The sequence below is a fragment of the Mandrillus leucophaeus genome, unplaced genomic scaffold (assembly GCF_000951045.1).
Source record: "Mandrillus leucophaeus isolate KB7577 unplaced genomic scaffold, Mleu.le_1.0 Scaffold204, whole genome shotgun sequence".
Taxonomy (NCBI): domain Eukaryota; kingdom Metazoa; phylum Chordata; class Mammalia; order Primates; family Cercopithecidae; genus Mandrillus; species Mandrillus leucophaeus.
This window is the reverse complement of record NW_012102077.1, coordinates 1,554,056-1,574,541: the sequence shown is the minus strand read 5'-3', so window position 1 is coordinate 1,574,541 and position 20,486 is coordinate 1,554,056.

Here is a 20,486-nt window from a genome sequence, read left to right as displayed (position 1 = left end):
CCATTTTTCAAAAATAATTTTTAAAAGTTTACCAATAACTTTGTATCTCCTTTGACTCTTTAATCAGCAATAATGACTAAATCATTCATGTCTTTCAACAGTAATTACAAAATATTTTGACATAGTTATCCATTACGGAAACCACAGTGTCTGAGAATGACTGATTAAATAGTAGGAATTTCAAGAAATCCGTGGGTCACCTAGGCAGCATATATCATTTTAAAGGGAAAAAGTTATTTCATGTACTTATTCAAATCCATTAAAATAGGTGTTTCTGTGTTGTAGTTTGTATTCATTGGTTTTATAAAACAAAGGTCTTCCTTTTCATTGATCAGTATTTGAGATTCTTCTGGATGTTTGATCAGTGAGGCTCTCAGTAACAAAAAGAATTAATTGGTGGATTCTAAAATAGTTCTGTTTTCCAAATATTTGGTGCTTCTCGATTTTATGTAAAACGTCAAACAGAATCATCTGTTCTTGGCCAATTTGAGTTTGGATAGAACTAAATATCATAGAAGTTGGTCTTAAGTATTACATCACCCATACAGGATCCCTTTTTGAATTTTTGCTTCAGTTTATAGGCTCATCCTGTGTCCTAAAATATACAAAGCTAAAGCACCTAGCACACTGTCATAAAGTAGGGTCTCAAAATTAATGTATTTCACTGAAAATTTAAAAGATATTTTAAGGGGAAGAAACTAACATTTATATGGGGAAAATTATGAGGGATAATAGGAGACACTTGGGGTATTGTAAAGTGACTTTCATTGTAAGTAATCAACTTTTATTATATTTCAGTCAGGAGGAGGACATAGAACACTGATGTATCAAAAATGTACACGTACACACACAGAACCTCCAGAAATTATTGTCATTTTCCGTATTTTTTTCTCTCCAAATTTCAGAGCATTGATGGTTAAATGCTTTAGATTAAGTGACTCATAAGCTTATTCTGCCAGATTTGGATGGTTGAGAGCCTCTACAGTTTTGTTAATGAGTGTCAGCACAGCAGCTCCCATGCCATTTGCCAAGAAGCAACAGACACTGGTGGCTATTAATGTAAAAGGTGTCTGTATTGGCTTATGAAATATCAGCATGCTTATTTCTCTAAACATCTTTTACAAAAGACTAAGAAATATTGTGTTACATGCCAAGTGTGGGGCTCTTGAAGTTTTTAATAGATGTGAGAAATGTGCTCCCACTGTCAGAGGGGTTGGGTTTCTAAAGTATCACACCACAGGTAATTTCAGGGTGAGAAAAGGAGTGGAAATCAGTGCTCACTTCTGCCTGGGAGGCAGATGATGTGGTTGCAGCACAGGGTGTAGGAAGTGGAGATGGGAGAAGATGCCGAATGAGAAGAGCATAGTGCCAGGAAAGGACCTGAGTAGATGACAGAGCAATGAAATTTCTTCTTTAGCAACTGTGAGTTGTGAAACATTCAAGAGAGGGAACAATGTCTAGATAGATTTATAGAAAGTTTCCATAAGGTCTGTGTCATTTAAAATCCCTGGATGTCCCCCATTAGAAGATATATAATAAAATTCCACTATATTTTTCAAGATTGCCAAACTATGCTTTCCCATATGGCCTCTGTGCAAAGATAGAACCAAGTGCACTTCTTGGGCTTAGAAGGGTAATACTTTAAAGTGTCTTGTTTAGGCCAGGCATGATGGCTCATGCTTGTAAATCCTAGCATTTTGGGAGGCTGAGATGGGCAGATCACTTGAGTCCAGGAGTTCAAGACCAGCCTAAGCAATGTGGCAAAACCCCCCTCTACAAAAAAATACAAAAATTAGCTGGGCATGGTGGCTACATGCCTGTCATCCCAGCTTCTTGGAGGCTGAGTTGGGAGGATTGCTTGAGCCCAGGAGATTGAGGCTACAGTGAGCTGAGAATGCACCACTGTACTCCAACCTGGGTGACAGAGCAAGACCCTGTCTCAAAAAAAATAATAAAAATAAAAACTAAAGTATCTTGTTTAGAGGCCATGATGGTTAATTTTATGTGTCAACTTGACTGGGTCATTGAGTACCCTGATTAAACAGTATTTCTAAGTTTGTCTGCGAGGGTGTTCTCAGATGGGAAATAATGTTTAATCGATTCAGTCCATTGAGGGCCTGAATAGAACAAAAGGTGGAGGAAGGAGGAATTTCCCCCTCCCCGCCTTGTGTTCTGCCTTACCAGTTGAGCTAGGACATCTCATCTAATCTTCACTTGCCCTTAGACTGAGATTTATACCATCAGCTCCCCTAGTTCTTATGCGTTTGGGCTTGGTTGAATTCACCACAGTCTTTCCCGAGTCTCCAGTTTACAGATGGAAGATCATGTGACTTCTCAGCTTCTATAATTGCACTTTCTCATTATTTATCCTCTACATCAGATATAGATATCTGTTTAATTAAGGACTCGTGGAAAAAGATGACAGAGAGAAGATGACAGAGATGTTATCTACAATGTCCGAAATTAATGAAAAACTGGTTTGTGTGATGTGCAAGATACTCCTTGCCATCAACAAGAATAAGACAGAAGTCCTAGGAGAAAAAGGCAAGAATATAAGCAGACAAATTACAGAAATGGTTATGAGCATATGAAGAGAAGCTCTAATTCATTAGTAATTATGGAATTGCTGATTCAAATAGCAATTAGGTATTATTTTTCTCCCATAACACTGGCAAAATATTAAAAAGTTAAAAAGTTGGATAAGGCCATAGGCATTCTCACACATTTGTCCACTACATGTGGGAATGTGGGAAGTAGACTTGGCATCCATTCTGCAGAGTAAGCTAGAAGTATGGCAGCAAATACACACACACACACACACACACACACAGACCTGGGTGAGAATTTATTTGTAATGTGTCTTGGAATGATTATATATAATATATTATGGATTACAGCAATTCTGCTTCCAAGATACATTACAAATAAATTCCCACCAAGTCCATATGGGATCATGAAGCTGTTCATTTATAGCAATGTTAGAGAGTTGCAGGCAATCAGGGAGAGTAGGTAGAGAAAATTGATGCTTGCATACCATAGAGTTAGTAGTAACAGATTAGATGTACACAAAGCCATATGGATTAAAGTTTAAAACTATTGTGTTAAGTGAAAGTATGAAATAGAATGAGATTCATTTATGTAAGTTTAAAATACATGCCTACATATACACACGTGCATATACACACAAACAACATGCATTTCATTGCTAAAGTTTTACAGGGACAAACCCCAGCCATTTAGAATGAACAAATGAACAATAGTTAATTTCAAAGAGGGAGATTTATAATAGCTTGACATTTTAGCGCTTGCTTACTGAGCTTTTCTCCGTCTCCCTTGGGAGGAGTCTAGTTGCAGTTTAGAGTGACAGCTCTGTGCACTGATCTAAGCTCAGACATTGGTCTTGTATCTCTGTTTTCAAAGTGTCTGTGTAAGAACCTGTCCAGACAGTAGGGAAACAAGGAAAGAAAAAAGAATGAAAGAAAAATGTTCTATTTAGCACATAGGCACCACAGTATAACTATATATCCCACTGTGCATACCAAATTTATAGAATTTGTTATGATTACCACAATTAATGCCGTAACAACCTGGGATACATTACAGCATGTGGCAGTGGAAGTCCTCCTGAATCAGGACCCAAAGTATAGTGTTACACAAATATGGTTTTTTGGTTTTGTTTGTTTGTTTGTTTGATTTTTTTTGAGACAGTGTCTCACTCTGTCGCCCAGGCTGGAGTTCAATGGCACTATCTCAACTCACTGCAACCTCCACCTTCTGGGTTTCAAGTGATTCTCCTGCCTCAGCCTCCTGAGTAGCTGGGATTACAGGTGCCCACTGCTGCTCCAGGCTAATTTTTGTATTTTTAGTAGAGATGGGGTTTTGTCTTGTTGGCCAGGCTGGTTTCGAACTCCTGACCTCAGGTCATCCGCTTGCCTCGGCCTCCCAAAGTGCTGGAATTACAGGCATGAGCCACTGTGCCCAGCCAAATATTTTTTTAAATCACTTTTATTTAGCTTCTATAATAAATAAAAGAAAGCTATAATCAATAATGAGTACATGTAGACATAGAGTGTGGAATAATAGACATTAGAGATTAAGAAGGAGGGATGGAAAGGGGGTAAAGGATGAGAAATTACTTAATATAGCCAACGTTCATTATTCAGATGATGGTAACACTAAAAGCCCAAACTTCAGAACTATGTAGCAATATATCCTGTAACAAAACTGCATGTGTACCCCTTAAATTTACACCAATAAAAATAAATCACTTTTTAAATTATCATACACCAATGAAGAGTTCCACGTGCTGTAATTTTTCTTATAATGTGTGGCTGCTCCCAGTTTTCCTAAGATGTGATTATTGTAGTTTTAATTTTTTTAAGATTTGTCTTCTCAGAACACAGAATACCTTTGTTAATCTTATTTAGATATCATCATAAAGAACTGTCTAAATTTCTTATTAAACTAGTTTTAAGCTCTTTTTTTTTAAAAAAAGTAATATCTTTCTCATCATAGAAAATGTAGAAAAATGTAAGACGAATATATAAATTACGTATGATCTCACTATTCAGGACAGCTACTTTCAACATCTGATGAATATATATATGAATTATCCTTTTTGTCGATGCCATTACAAAACTGAGATTATATCATATTGTAGTTATTGACCTACTTATACAATGGTTTTCTTCCAGAAATGTTTTATTTTGGCTTATATAAATACACACAAATAAAATAAAAAATGAGTGAAAGAGAAAGGAGGATGATAGGAAAAATGAGACTAGGGAAGGTAAGAGAAAGTCAGGTGTGAGGTTAGTATACAATGCATAATGAGCTCCAGTATGTTTGGGAGAAGTGGAGCACACATTCGGCTCTGAGTCTGCTGGCAGCAAATGTTAAAATCCAGGGCATGATTTCTAGAGTCCATAAAATATATACTGCCATGAAATCAGGTGATGCATAGCTCTTGCTGACAGTGGGCCTACGGAACTCCTCTCTCAAATCGTAATCAGTAGACAAAGAGTAAGATAGTGAACAAGAGCCTCCTTAATGTTTTCCCAGTAATTACAACACTCTCCTTCATGGGGCTTGGGAGAATATCTTTGCAAAATCTACATCTGATAAGGGGTTAATATTCAAAATAAACACGGAACTTAAATAACTCAATAGAAAAAAAATAATAAGCCAGTTAAAGATGGGCAAGGGCCTGAATAAATATTTCTTAAAAGAAGACATACAAAAGGCCAATGGGTATATGAAAATATGCTCAATATCACTAATCATTAGAGAAATACAATCAAAAACACAATGAGATAGCAGCTTGCACCTGTTAGAATGGCTATTATCAAAAAGACAAAGGAAGCTGAGGCAGGAGGATTGCTTACACCCGGGCATTTGAGGCTTCAGTAAGCTATGATCATGCCACTGCACTCCAGCCTTGGCAACAGAGTGACACCATACCAAAAAAGAAAAAAGAAAAAACACTAGGACATATAATAACAAGTGTTGGTGAGGATGTGGAGAAAAGGGAACCCTTGCACACTGCTGGTGAGAATTTAAATTATTATACCCTTTGTGTAAAAAAGCATGAAAGTTCTTCAAAAAATTAAAAATAGAGTTAACATATGATCTAGCATTCCTACTACTGGATATATATTCAAAGGGAATGAAATCTGTATGTTGAAGATACATTTGCACTGCGCTCATATTTATTGCAGCATTATTCACAATAGCCAAGGTATGAGATGAAAAGTATCCATTAACAGATGAATGGATAAAGAAAATGTGGTATATATACGCAATGGAACACTATTCTGCCATAAAAAGGAAAGTAATTTTGTGACTTGCAAAAACATGGATGAACCTGGAAGACATTATATTAAGTGAAATCATCCATGTACAGAAGGACAAATACTGCTTCATCTCGCTCACATGTAGAATCTAAAAATTTTGATCTGGTGGAAGTAGGGAGTAGAATGGTGATTGCCAAAGAATTGGGCAATGGTGGTTGGGAGTTGAGAAGATGCTGGTCAAAGGATCCAAAATTTCAGATAGATAGGAGGAGTAAGTTCAAGAAATCCATTGTATAACTTGGTGACTATCATTGGTGATATGGTTTGGCTCTGTGTACCCACCCAAATCTGGTGGGATTGTAATCTCCAGGTGTCAAGGGAGGGCCCTGGTGGGAGGTGATTGGATCATGGGGGCAATTTCCCCCATGCTGTTCTCATGATGGTGAGTGAGTTCGCATGAGATCTGATGGTTTAAAAGTGGCAGTTTCCTCTGTGTGCTCCCTCTCCCGCCACCTTATAGAGAAGGTACTTGCTTCTCCTTCCCCTTCCGCCATTTGTAAGTTTCCTGAGTCCTCCCTAGCTACACAGAACTGTGAGTCAAACCTTTCTTTTACAAATTACCCAGTCTCGGGCAGTTCTTTATAGCAATGTGAAAATGGACTGATACAGTTAGCAACGATATACTGCATCACTGAAAAATGCTAAAAGAGTAGATCTTAAATGTTCTTACCAGAAAACTGACTTTGTGAAGTAATAATATGTTAATACTGCTGTTCACAAATGTGTATGAATTTTAAAACATCATGTTGTAAGTGATGAAAACATACAGTTTTATTTGTCAAACCATTTTATTTGTCAATTAAAGTAAATAAATAAATAATGTGTGGGGCTGGTACCACAACATCTAGGACATAGGAACTCTGTATCAAGGGTTCCTGCTTTATTACTTTGCTTATTGTCACTGCATTATACCTTTGCAAAATATAGTTGTGTGTTTTCCGGCCTAAAAATCCTGATTAAGCAACTGAATTTGTCCTTGAAGAAAAAATAACTGCTAGTAACATCGTCAGAACCCAGACCCCAAAAGGCTTTATAAAAACTATTTAATCCTTTTAAATGCAAATGTATTTAAATATGTACCTTCATGTATTCATTTGAAATAAGCTGCTAACTCTAAATATTTAAATATTCCCAGCTACTCCTGTAAATTGTACAGAGCAAATTTTATTTTCTACCTATCATTATTTTCTGCTGTATTTCACACTTAAGCCAACCTTCTGATTGCAGTTTGACTCAGTAAATATTCGTGACTGGAGGTATGTTTTCAGTCACCACCCTGGGCAATACGGTAAATGTCAGTTGTCCCTCATTCAAGTGGACTTTGAGGCTATATTATTTCCCGTCAGCTATTCTTCTTTAGTAAAATACCCTTAGAGAAGGTTGCATATTAAAAAACAATGTATTCTTCCTCAGGCAGATTTATGTTTTTTATAGAACATATTTGTATTTTTACTTCTGTATTTTTATTCTCTTCCCCAGGCAAAGTGATAAATTTAATAAATATTTTAAAACTCCATCAATTCCCTCCCCTCCTGTATATTCATTTGCTCTTTCTTTATTCTCATCAATATTGAAATGGCTGCAGTATCTTCTGTGTCTCTTGCCCTTATTCACTCTCTCCTTACAATTTGCAGCCAAAGATCTTCCCACTATCGTAGTACTCAACTCGTATTTCTCATTCCACTGCAATTCTACTTGTACTCCTTCCCCAAGAACAATTTGCTAATTAAAGAAATAAAAATTTAATAAGTAAACGTATTCTTTTTATAATTTATAAATTTAAATAACTGTAAAAAGAACACCTGTATACACTTCACATAGATTCGCGAATTACTAACATTTTATCACATTTACTTAATCTGTCTCTTCATTTTTCCCAAATATCTTTTTTTTTTTTTTTTTTTTGAGACAAAATCTCACTCTGTCCCCCAGGGTGGAGTGCAGTGGCATGATCTTGGCTCACTGCAAGCTCCAACTCCCTGGTTCAAGTGATTCTCGTGCCTCAGCCTCCTGAGTAGCTAGGATTACAGGTGCCCGCCACCATGCCTGGCTAATTTTTGTGTAGTAGAAATGGGGTTTCAGCATGTTGGCCAGACAGATCTCAAACTCCTGACCTCAGGTGACCCACCCACCTCAGCCTCCCAGAGTGCTGGGATTACAGGCGTGAGCCACCACGCCCAGCCTCAAATATCATTTAAGAATAAATTACCAACATCAGGACACCTCACTTCTAAATACTTTGGGTATTTCTTAAGAATAGTGGCACAATTTCACTTAACGATTACAATTTGCATATGCACAAAATTAACAATAATTCTATAATAGAAACTAAAATGTAGTCCTTATTCAAATTTTCCTAATTGTTACTAAAATATCTTTAGAGCCATTTAGGTTTTGGTTTATGCTTTCATTTAATCATAGCTTCTCAATCTCTTTTAATCTAAAACATTCTATTACCTTTTATTGTTTTTGTTTTGAGTTGATCTTTTTGAAATATCCAGGCCTAATCCTGTAGAGTGTCCTGCATTCCAGATTTGTCGTATCCTCTAGGGTGGAAGGTAGGGCAAATGAATTATTTATCCTGTGTAGCAGGCAACGCATTATTTACTTCATTGAATGAATGCCACTTGGTCTTTCAGATAGCTAGTGTAACCATCTCCAGGTCTCAGAGTACCATATTCTCCCTAAAATTTTCAGGATACCCTTCCCGTTATTGGGAGATAAAGCTCCAGAGAGCCCCCAAATGGCAAATGCATGAATACTTGTAGTTGGTAGTAATTATGGTGCACCATTCTGTACAAAGATGTTTCTTTTCCATTTCCCTCCATTCTACCAGTAAGGAACACTTAATTATAGCCAGGTACGATGACGTGTGCCTGTGGTCGTAGCTACTTGGAAGCCTGAGATGGGAGGATCACTTGAGCCCAGGTTACAGAGAGTTATGACCATGCTACTGCACTCTAGCCTGGGTGACAGAGTGAGCAAGCCCCTATCAAAAAAGAAAACACACAGACACACACACACACACAGAAAAACCTTAGTTAATATGACTTTAATAATTTTTATTAAAATCCTGATAATCTCATTTTCAACAATAAAACAATTCAACAATTAAAATGTGCCCCCTATAGACTCTGAGTTGTCAGGGAAAGGTAGGGTGATGGGTGAATCATAAAAAATGAAGAAACACAAAACCATGTACAGAATAAATTTTGAATACCAAAAGATTTCCATCAAATTCAACATATTGACATTTATGAAGCACTCACTACGTGCCATGCTTTGTGATTGTGGACACACAGATAAGCAAGAAGTGATAGCTGTCCTCTGGGGACTTGCAGTCTGGTTACATACACCAGTAATTTCATACAAGCCAGTCCATAATAAAACCCTATAAAGACACAGATTTTAAACAACAAGACAGGAGAGGGAGCTCTACTGTGTGTATAGTGACCCTGAGGGCCTGATGGAGGATGGCAGGTGAGCCAGGCCATATTGGACATTGGAGATCTTGCCTGAAATTAACACTAGGGGATGGAGAGGGAGGAGCATTAAAAATTCCATATTCCATTGGCAAAAGTAAGTGCCAAGTATATCTCACAAAGAGGCAAAATTCTGCTTAAAGGAGTATTAAGGAATAAATACAACATGGAGGTGGGTACTTTTCATCTGGGTTCTTTCAGTGCTGTGTGGGTGACTGGTTCCTCAGTATTTGTAGGAAGTGCATCGGCAAATTTCTACGTAGATTTTTAGCCAACCTGTATCTGGTGGTTGACACTAGGATCATAGGAATGGGTTGCATATTTCTATCTATACACAGTTTCAACTTTGTAGCCTCTTGTCCCTTAATTCTGCTCATGCAACCCAGCTCTGGGGTCTGTAGTTGAGCCATGAATTTACAAGCTGTTCTTTTCAAGGGATGTATGACTGTCATACGGGAAGGTCCCCTGCCTGATGTCTGTCTTCAGACACTAGGTAAATAAAATCTCTGAAATATTGATGAGTAGAAATGACTCTATTAATAATGGAAAAAGGAAACAGCAAGATCACTCATGTGAAAAGAGAGAGCACATTTCACTGAAATCCAAGCTCCTGTGACCATGCTTAGCCGTCCCTGATTGTTTTGTGGGAGGGCAGTGAACCCAGCACTGGAGGATGGAGACATTCTGTCACAGAGAGAATGCAGCTGGCGAAATGATTAAAATTACTGTGTGGGTGGCAAAGGAAGGGAAGCCTTTGTTAAGGCAAGAACAATCAGTATTTTAATATTGCTACGCTTGCACCAGGAAGCCAAGAATTCCTGTTGGCTCTGCCTTGGGGGTAACAGACAGGATGCTTGGACACCCTTGGAGTGGAATGAATGGGGAGCTGTTGGAAGACAGCTGTTACCACATGGAACAGCTCTTGAGCATCTTCCTCCTTTCATCACTTTCAGCATCGGAATCTCTGCTGGAGAAAATCGTGAGGCCCCTGCAGGAACGGGGTCTAAGATACAGGCACTCAAAAATGTTTACTGTGTGCTCACTAAGGGCTGACACAATGATCGTCAGTGATGAATAAGATAGGCCCAGTGCTTGCCCCCTTGGGATTAACTAATTTCTCGTTTTTAACCTTGCCCCCTTGGAATTCTGGGAAAGATAGAAAAGGAATCAAGTCAAAATCAAGTAAACAGGAATGAACTACATAAGAGTTATTAAGAAGATGACGTGGAGGCTGAGGTGAGGGTATCTAATCAAGTGTATGTGGGGTGAGGAGGAGAAGGTATGGCAGTAATGGGCAGGGAAATCTGCCCCAGGAAGGAATGACTAAGGTGCAACCTGAAGAATAAACAGAAAGCAGGAAATGGTATGAAGACAGTGTTCCAAGTAGAAGGAAGTCTATGGCCGTGGTGTGATCTGATGCACAATTTTATTTATTTTTATTTTTTATAGGTTTATGGGGCACATGTGCAGTTTTGTTACATGGATATGTTACATAGTGGTAAAGTCTAGGCCTTTAGTGTAGCTGTCACCCAAATAGTGTACCTTTTACCCATTAAGTAATTTGTTGTTTCTAACTGCCCCCCATCCTTTTACCCTTCTGAATCTCCAAGTTTGTCATTCCACTGTATGTTCAAATGTGCGCATTACTTAGCTTCCACTTATAAGTGAGAATATGTGGCATTTGACTGTTTCTGAAATATTTCACTTAAGATAATGGCCTCTAGTTCCATCTGTGTTGCTAGAAGTTCCATCATGTCTGTTGCTAAAAAAGACATGATTTTATTATTTTTTATGGTTTAGTAGTATTCCATTATATCACTTTTTTTTTTCTTTTTTTGAGACAGAGTCTCGCTCTGTTGCCCAGGCTGGAGTGCAGTGGCCAGATCTCAGCTCACTGCAAGCTTCACCTCTTGGGTTCACGCCATTCTCCTGCCTCAGCCTCCCGAGTAGCTGGGACTACAGGCGCCCGCCACCACGCCTGGCTAATTTTTTGTATTTTTTAGTAGAGACGGGGTTTCACCATGTTAGCCAGGATATATCACATTTTTTTATCCACTCATCTATTGATGGACACTTAGGTTGATTCCATATCCTTGCTATTGTGAATAGTGCTGCAGTAAATACACTAGCGCAGACATCTTTTCGGTATAATGATTTCTTTCCCTTTGGGTAGAAACTCAGAAGTGGAATTGCTGGACTGATGGTAGTTCTATTTTTAGTTACTTGAGAAATCTCATTACTGTTTTGTATAGAGGCTGCTCTAATCTGCATTCTCACCAACAGTGTATAAGCTTTCCTTTGGCGTCATGATGCACAATTTCCTACAATCTATTCTGCCTGAGGAATGGAGAACAAATGAGATGGGACCAGAGTGGGAAACCAAGTCAGGAGACTGTTATAATTGCTCAAGTGGAAGATGGTTGTAAAGGCAGAACTGATATCTTGCCTTTAGACTGACTGTATCCACCATTTTGGTAATAAAGAATACCATGTGTCTTGAGGGGAGCAACACACACTGTGGGCTGGTGGAGGATGGGGATGGGGAAGGGAGAGTTTCAGGAAGGATAGCTAATGGATGCTTGGCTTAATACCAAGGAGATGGCATGATTTGTGCAGCAAACCACCATGGCACATATTTGCCTGTGTACAAACCTGCACGTCCTGCACATGTACTCATGAACTTAAACTAAAATTTGAGGAACAAAAACAGAGCATCATGTGTCATAGCTTAGAAGTTTTGCACCTGATGTAAATTGTATTTTATTTGTTTAGTTTTAGTTTGAGACGAATTCTCACTCTGTTGCCCAGGCTGGAGTGCAGTGTTGTGATCTCAGCTCACTGCAACCTTCGCCTCCTGGGTTCAAGAGATTCTCCTGCCTCAGCCTCCCGAGTAGCTGGGACTACAGGCGTGTGCTATCACGCCTGGCTAACTTTTTTTGTATTTCTAGTAGAGAAGGGGTTTCACCATGTTGGCCAGGCTGGTCTGGACCTGATGTTAATTTTATTAAACTTCACACATTATGTAAACAGAATTATAGACTAATATATACAAATTGAGCTGTAGATATTGCTTGCTTGCTTTATTCAGGAAGTCACTTCTTTTGAAGGTCTGGCCCCCTTGCAATGCAACTAAAGTTTTCCCCAAAATTGTTTATAATTTTTCTTTGAGAATAATTATGTTTTGTACTTGGTGGTGACCCTGATACAGAGATCTGTTTTGAAAACATCTACAAAGTTTTCTTACTGGCTGGGTGACCAGGAAAGGGAGGAAGTTAAGCATGACCCCAGGTTTCTGAGTATGGGAGGCTAGGATAGGGTCCCCAGGGCAGAAGCAACTCCCGATTGGAGGCCTGGGACAGTTTTGCAGGAAATTCTTGAATGTATGAAAGAAGAAAGATTGTTTATGTGGAGGACAAAAAGTTCCTGTTATTGCTGAGATGACCCACATAGAAAAGAGCCTGGACAACATCAAAGAGAAAAAAAGGAATATGGCAGTAAATTTAAAATTGACCTTCACCTAATGAAACAAACATAGCTCCATGGATTTTTCAGTCAGTGTTGACCCAGAAATTACACAATTCAAACCCTTTATTTAACTGGTGAGCAGGGGGCCTCCGGCAGTTAAGTCACTTGTGCGAGGTCAGATAGCTAAGAGAACTTAATTTCTTTATGTCAAGTAATTGCAAAACATCATCAGTTACTTGGCGTATGTTTTGTGTGTCCTTCTGTATACACAAACTAACTGCAATTTATACTTTGTTAAAAGCTCCTTTTAAATTTTCTTTTCTATTAATGGAATAAATTTCTAAAATTTGCAACACATTTTCCTTCATTACCATTTGTGTCTCTGCAGTGAGGATCTTCCCACTATTTAGTCATTCATACATTTACTGATTGGGGAGATTTTTTATTGCTCTTTAAAAAATCGACAAAAGGTAACTGTATTATGCAATAATGTGGGTACTCTTAAGTCCTTGATGTTAGCAGCATTTTCATTCTCTTCTTCATGCCTTTTCTCTTTTGTTGTTCCTCTCCTCCGGAGAAATCAAAACAAAGCATGTTCACACCCATGCTAGACCAATAAGTTAGGGTACTTTAAACCGTGTGTGTGTGTGTGTGTGTGTAGTCAGTATTTATTTAGCAGAGAGTCTGACTGTGCTTCATGGGGAAGGAGAGAAGAGCCATCAGGGGCCCCGTGAACCTCTCCTCTACTGTCCAGCACAGATCCATTCTTGCGTCAAACATGAACACCCATTCAGCAAAATAACCATCTTGCCATTAATCAGAGCCATCCTCCTTAGATAACAGTTTGTGTTTGTAAGTGTTCCCCTTGGGGATTTCAACCCTGGTTCCCATCCTAAGAAGTTTATCAAATAATTCCTTTTAATTCTGTCACGGAGAGAGATTCTAGTGATTTTAACGTCCTCCACCTTTTCATGTTCCCAGTGTCTCACCCTTCAATCTCTGGTCCCAGGGTGCTCAGGACTCCTGGGCATGGCCTTCCAAGGGTCTGTCCTCTAGAGAGGAGCCATTCATCACTCTCTAGCAATATTTCTTTTTCTTTAGGACACTACTCTCAGTTAGATATAGAATTAAGTGATCTAATTAAATACACAATATTTTGTTTTTAATCCTCTTGCTTGTAATTATTGTATTTTGTCTGTTTTGAATCCTGGACCTTGAACTTTATTAACACTTATGTTGTTCAGCACTGTACCCCAGCAGCTGGCAAAATACTTGACACCTGGTTGATGATAATATCTGCTGCAACAGTGAATTAATTAAATTAATCCAAAGGACAAATAATGTGTTATTCATTATATGAAATAGGGTTAGGTTCGTATATGGATGACAACATCTGAGAAAACTGTGGCTTAAATGAGATGAAAGTTTATTTCTTTTTTATCGAAAATGATGGAAATAGGTTGTCTGTGCCTGTAGGGTAGCTTGATTAAATTCTCAGGGACCCAGAATCCTTCTATCTTGTGGCTCTGCACCCTCAGTATGTGACTTCTGCCACATAGTCCAAGATGGCAGTGTGAATTCCAGCTATCATGTCTGCTTACAGCTATAAGGAAGGGGGGCCTTGTATTAGTCAGTTTTCACGCTGCTATGAAGAAATACCGGAGACTGGGTAATTTACAAAGGAAAGAGGTTTTATTGACTCACAGTTCCGCGTGGCTGGGAGGCCTCAGGAAACTTGCAATCATGGTGGAAGGGGAACCAAACATGTCCTTCTTCACATGTGGGTGGTAACGAGAAGTGCAGAGCAAAGGCAGGGCAAAACCCCTTGTAAAACCATCAGGTCTCCTGAGTTCTTGTGAGATGTAACTATCATGAGAACAGCATGGAGGTAACCGCCCCCATGATTCAATTACCTCTCACCGGGTCCCTCCCACGACATGTCGGGATTATGGGAACTAGAATTAAACATGAGAGGTGGATGTGAAAACCACTAAACCATATCAAAGCTAAAGATGGGAATGACTCTTTTTTTAAGGATATTTGCTATGTATCAAATTGTTTTCCCCCGGAATTCATATGTTGAAGCCTTTATCCTCAGTGTGGTATTTAGAGATGAGGCATTTGGAAAGTAATAAGGCTATATGAGGTCATGAAGGTGAGGCCCTCATGATGTGGTTAATACCCTTACAAGAGACACAAGAGGGCTTGTTCACATGTGCGCTCTTTCTCTCTCTCCCCACCCCCTTTCTTTCTCCCTCTCTCTTCCCTGTGTCCCCGGCCTCAAGTGCACAAAGAAGAAGTGATGTGAACACAAGTGAGAGTGAGATGACAGCTGCCTATAGGCCAAGAGAAGAGCCCTCAGGATGCAACTACCTCGCTGGCACTTTGATATTTTACTTCCCAGGCCTCAGAACTCTGAGTAATAAATTTCTGTTGTTTAAGCCACCCAGTCAATGGTATTTTGTTATAGCAGCTTGAACTGACTAATACAATACTTTTTAAACGATATACGATACTTTCAGTATGGGTAGAACATAGTAATATGGCCATGCTTAGCTACAAGGGAAGCTGAGAAAAATAATCCATACTCTGAACAGCTTTGTGCCCAGCTAAAACCAGGTATCCCATTAGTAAGGAAGAGAAGAATGGATACTGTCAACTTGGCATCCAAACATACCCTTTTTATCCAAACTTTGTTTCCAAATAAAGACAACAGCAGAATCTTGTATTTGTCTAACATGATACAACTATCCCTTAGACAACTAAAAGCATGATAACTGTCTCCCAAAAAGATGATTAAAAGAAATCTAGTCAACTCACATTCTCCCACTTAATATCCTGAATTTAAATTATGAAATATAAGGGTAATGAGTATTAACACATTTGGCATTAGGTGGCAGAAGAACGGGAGAAAAGAAAAGAAATTTGGCTAGTATGTACACAAATGTATTCATATGAAAATAAGTATAAAATACTCATAATCGCTGTAGTCCTTTTTGTGCAGCTGTTCATGTGGCTGTCACTGGTATTTATAACTATTCTCTTCCATGATCCATTCTGTATTCCCTTTGCCTTCAGCAAACACATTAGCTGGTCATGGTTCCCCGTCCAGTAGTTTGACCCAGACGTGATTCCTGAAGGGTCTGGGCCATTAGCAGTTCTGCCTGTATTGGTTTTAATCTGACCCTGACTTTAATCACAGGACATGATAGTACTCAAAGGTACTCTCGGGGATCTCCCACATTCCATATAGTCCTCCTTGCCCTCATTAAGTAGTGGTAGCCCACTTTCCCCTTGACAGTGCTAATCACTCATGTGAGTACACTAATCCTTTCTTTGTGGATACATGGGAATATGGAGCCTTAAGTATTCAGGTGATAGTCTCAACTACCATTGCTGTGTCCCCTGTTGGAAGCATGTCTTCCTTGTGAACCAAGGCTTGTAGACCTGCTTAACACGATGTCATGAATATTGGAAAGATGTAGAGGTGGTATTCAGGGGAGCCAATCTTTTGGGCACCACCCCTTGGTTCTTGAACTCACAAATCCTGGTGGTGGAAGAAATAGCACTAATTGTTGACTGTTGATTTAGAGGATATACCATATTCTAGAAGATATTACTTCAGCCTCACAAGCTTCCTTCAGGTGACATTGTAATTTTCAAAGGTCTGTTCTACAAATCTATCAGGTCAACATGACAGAGAACAACAGACAGCAGTATGAGATGACTAGTGAACTCTGTAAGCATGAGTCAATAGCCTCACTTACTTCACTGTAAAATGAGTTTCCTGGTAAGAAGTAATTTTGTGCTAGCACAAAGGTGAATCAGGCAGTCAGGGATGATGATTTTTGCAGAGGCTTTGCAGGTAAGGAAGGCAAATCTGTACTCCCAATGTCAATTCCAGTGAGAATAAAGTGCTGCCTCTTGTATGATGGAAGTAGTTCTGTGTAATCAATTAGCCACTAGGTGACTGGCTGATCTTCCCAGAGAATGAGGTTTTCCACTCCATCCAACCTTCCTACAGTCCCCTATAATTCAAGCCTGTTAGGTTCCCTTCCAGTTTTGGCTATTGTATAAGATTGGGCTGCCAAACTTATACTCTGAGTTTGACCTCTTCTTTTAGGGGTGACTGCTTATTAGCAATTTATTGTTTTCCAGATTCTCGGGGTCATCTAAATCCCCTTTACTGTTTCTTTTATTCCTCCTGCACAGTTGCTTATAAAATGTGGATATTGCTGCTGTCAGTGGTTTCATCTTACCTAGCCATAGTTTGGATTATTTGGGTATCTTGTCACTTTGTTAAAGATGTGCTACATGAGTGTGTGTGTGTGCGTGCACACGCGTGTGTGTGTGTATTCTAATATATTCTAGCTGCTGCTTCTGGTTTTCTTTCTTTGGGCCACGGGGTGAGGCAATTCGGGGAGATTAAAAAATGATGCCTCTGCTACCAACATTTTGTTTTCAGGTTCTATTAATATTATTTCAAAACTCCCCAAATGTCTTAATGTGCTGCCAGAATTGAGAATCACTTCTCTAGAGGAGTGGAGAAAGTATTTTATTTGGTCAAACGTCTAGCTTTGCTCTCTGCATTCTGCTGCAAGACTCGAGGGTACTATGAGAAGCTGGAGAAGTCTTAAGAGGCCTCTGTACGTCCCAGCTCATGGTTCATCCACCATTATCCAAGCCAGGGTTCAAGCTTGTCTTTATCTCTAAAGAATCCCTGGACGAGGAACTCCCTGCTGCTATGTGATTTGATTAGATTAAAATTTAGCACAAATACCTGGAAATTTTCACAGTCACTGTGCTCTGGGGCAAGATTTCTCACAGCCCTTCTTGGCCATGACTGAACCGTGTGTTTGACCAAAATTTCCCATTTGCCGTAATGCTTGATATATAGGTTGACTTACTCATTAAGTAGGTTGCAGTTAGTTCAGACCAACTTATATATTCTAAGATCTCAGATATTTTTCAGATACCATCCCAAGTTTCTGGTTTTCAGTATTGCTATTTAACCCCAGGTTTTGGTCTGTGTGAACAAAACAAAACTAAAACAATTAAACCTCCTGCCCCACAAATCAAACCAAAAAAAAATCAACATTAAACCTTTCCCAAATGTGAGGATGGTTAGTTATTCCAGAGTAGGAGTGTTAGGCATAGGGGCTTCAGAAAATGTGTTTCTTTGTCTCTTTGACCCACTTCTATTTATAACTCCTAGTGACTCTGGAGTTTCTCCATATGTGGGTTCAGTTTCTAGCATGTTCATTGCAGCAGCCAATATAGTTGTTATGGTCAGAACCTGATTCTTCAAAGTGAATGCTGATTCTGTATGGTTTCCTTATCCAAAGTATCAGTCCTCTTGTCTACCAAGGCTTTCCTCTGAGGACAATTCATGTCCTATTCCCTTGTGTAGCTTCCGATGGCAGGTAGTCTACTGCACATTGTTTCTTGGAGCAGTAACTTAAAGGAATTGATTTAAGGCCCCACAGAGTGATGTCACTCATGCTTCCTAAGTCAGAAGACCCAGGTTTGAGTCCTCGCATTGTCAGAAAATGGATGACTTTGGATTCAGTGCTATCTGCTGAGATAACTAAAAGAGACTGTGGTAGGGTTGGATATCCTCAGACAGAATTGTGGGGCTTGTATAAAGTTTGCAATTCTATGAGCAGAAGTCTTGCAGTAGACATGGCATTTACTCCTCTTTGTTGAGTCTTTTCCACTGATATGCAGTGCTTTGGGGGTGTTAATACTCTACGAGGTGTCAGCCTGTATTCTGGATTGAACTTGTGAATGTTTCACAGTTTTCCTTTGTCATGGGGATATAATTAGAACTGGGCCATTACACCTTCTTCAAATATGCTCATAAAGGATTTTTGTAATCATGGTATTTGGGGACTCTATGGCTGTTAGCAATCAAAAGTGGATCTTGCAGCATACATCGTCAAGATAAGGGTCTAAGAGGTCACCGGCTAAGCTCATCACAGGCAAATGTCAATGCTAACTATATTCTTTTTCCTGAAAATTGTTCTCCACTTGTTATTAAAAAAAAAATGAGGGGTCCAGGCACAGTGGCTCACACCTGTAATTCCAGCACTTTGGGAGGCCGAGGGAGGTGGATAATTTGAGGTCAGGAGTTTGAGACCAGCTTGGCCAACATGGTGACACCAAATCTCTACTAAAAATACGAAAATTAGCCAGACGTAGTGGTGGGCACCTGTAATTCCAGCTACTTGGGAGACTGAGGTAGGACGATTGCCTGAACCCAGGAGGCGGAGGTTGCAGTGAGCGAAGATCACACCACTGCACTCCAGCCTGGGTGATAGAGTGATGCTGTCTCAAAAAAAAAAAGAAAAAAAAAAAAAAGACAGTTTTAGCCTTTATACACTTTTTAAAAAATTCAAGTAAAATACATATAACAAAATTTATCATCTTAACTATTTTTAAGTGTACAGTTTAGTAGTGTTACATATATTCACATTTTTTGCACAACCACTTCCAGCACCTTTCCATCTTGCAAAACCAAAATAACTGCTCTCCATTCCCTTCTCCCCTAGCCCTGCCATTCTGCCTTCTGTTTCTATAGATTTGACTACTGTAGGTATCACATATAAGTGGAATCATATAGTATTTGTCTTTCTCTGACTCCCTTATTCCATTGTTCCATTTAGCACAATGTCCTCAAGGTTCACCCATGTTGTAGGATGAGAATTTCATTTCTTTTTCAAGTTGAATAATATTTAATTGTGTGATATACTACATTTTGTTTATCTATTCATCCATTGATAGACTCTCAGAATAGTGTGGCTATAAATATGAGGGTGCAAATATCTCTTCATGACCCTGCTTTCAATTCTCTTAAGTATTTACTCAGAAATAGAATTACTGGATCATATGGAAATCCTATTTTTAATTTTTTGAGAAACTATCTTACTGTTTTCCATAGTGACTGTACCATTTTGCATTCCCATGAAGAATGTACAAGCGTTCCAGTTTCTCCACGTTCTTGCCAATGCTTGTTATTTTCTTGTTGTTGTTGTTTGTTTTTGGTAGTAGTCACCCTAATGGGTGTGAGGTGATATTGTGGTTTTGATTTACATTTCCCTAGTGATTGGCAATTTTGAACATCTTTTCATGTGCTTATTGGCCATATGCATATCATCTTTGGAGAAACGTCTATTCAAGTCCTTTGACCATTTTAAAATTGAGTTATTTGTTTTGTTGTTGTTGCTAAGTTGTAGGAGTTATTTTATATTGTGGATACTAACCTCTTATAAATATTTTCTCCCATTTCATAGGTTGCCTTTTCACTCTCTTGATTCTGCCCTTTAATGCACAGAAGTTTTAAATCTTGGTGTCTGATTTATCTATTTTTACTTTTGTTGTCTGTGCTTTTGGTGTCATCCAAGAAATCAGTGCCAAATCCAGGGTCATGAAGCTTCCCCACTTCTCTTCTCAGAGTTTTACAGCTTTAGGTTTTAAGTTTAGGTCTTACATTTAGATCCATTTTGAGTTAATTTTTGCACAGTGTTTAGCCTGTATAACCTTTTGAAATGGTTGATATCCTTGAACTTGGCTCACTCCTTTCTCCTCTAATTCTGACAAACTTTTCAAGTTCAGTGAATTTGCCTAAGATCTTGCATGTCAGATTTATCTCCAACTTAAAAGTGTATTTTGGTGACAGCTCCCAAGG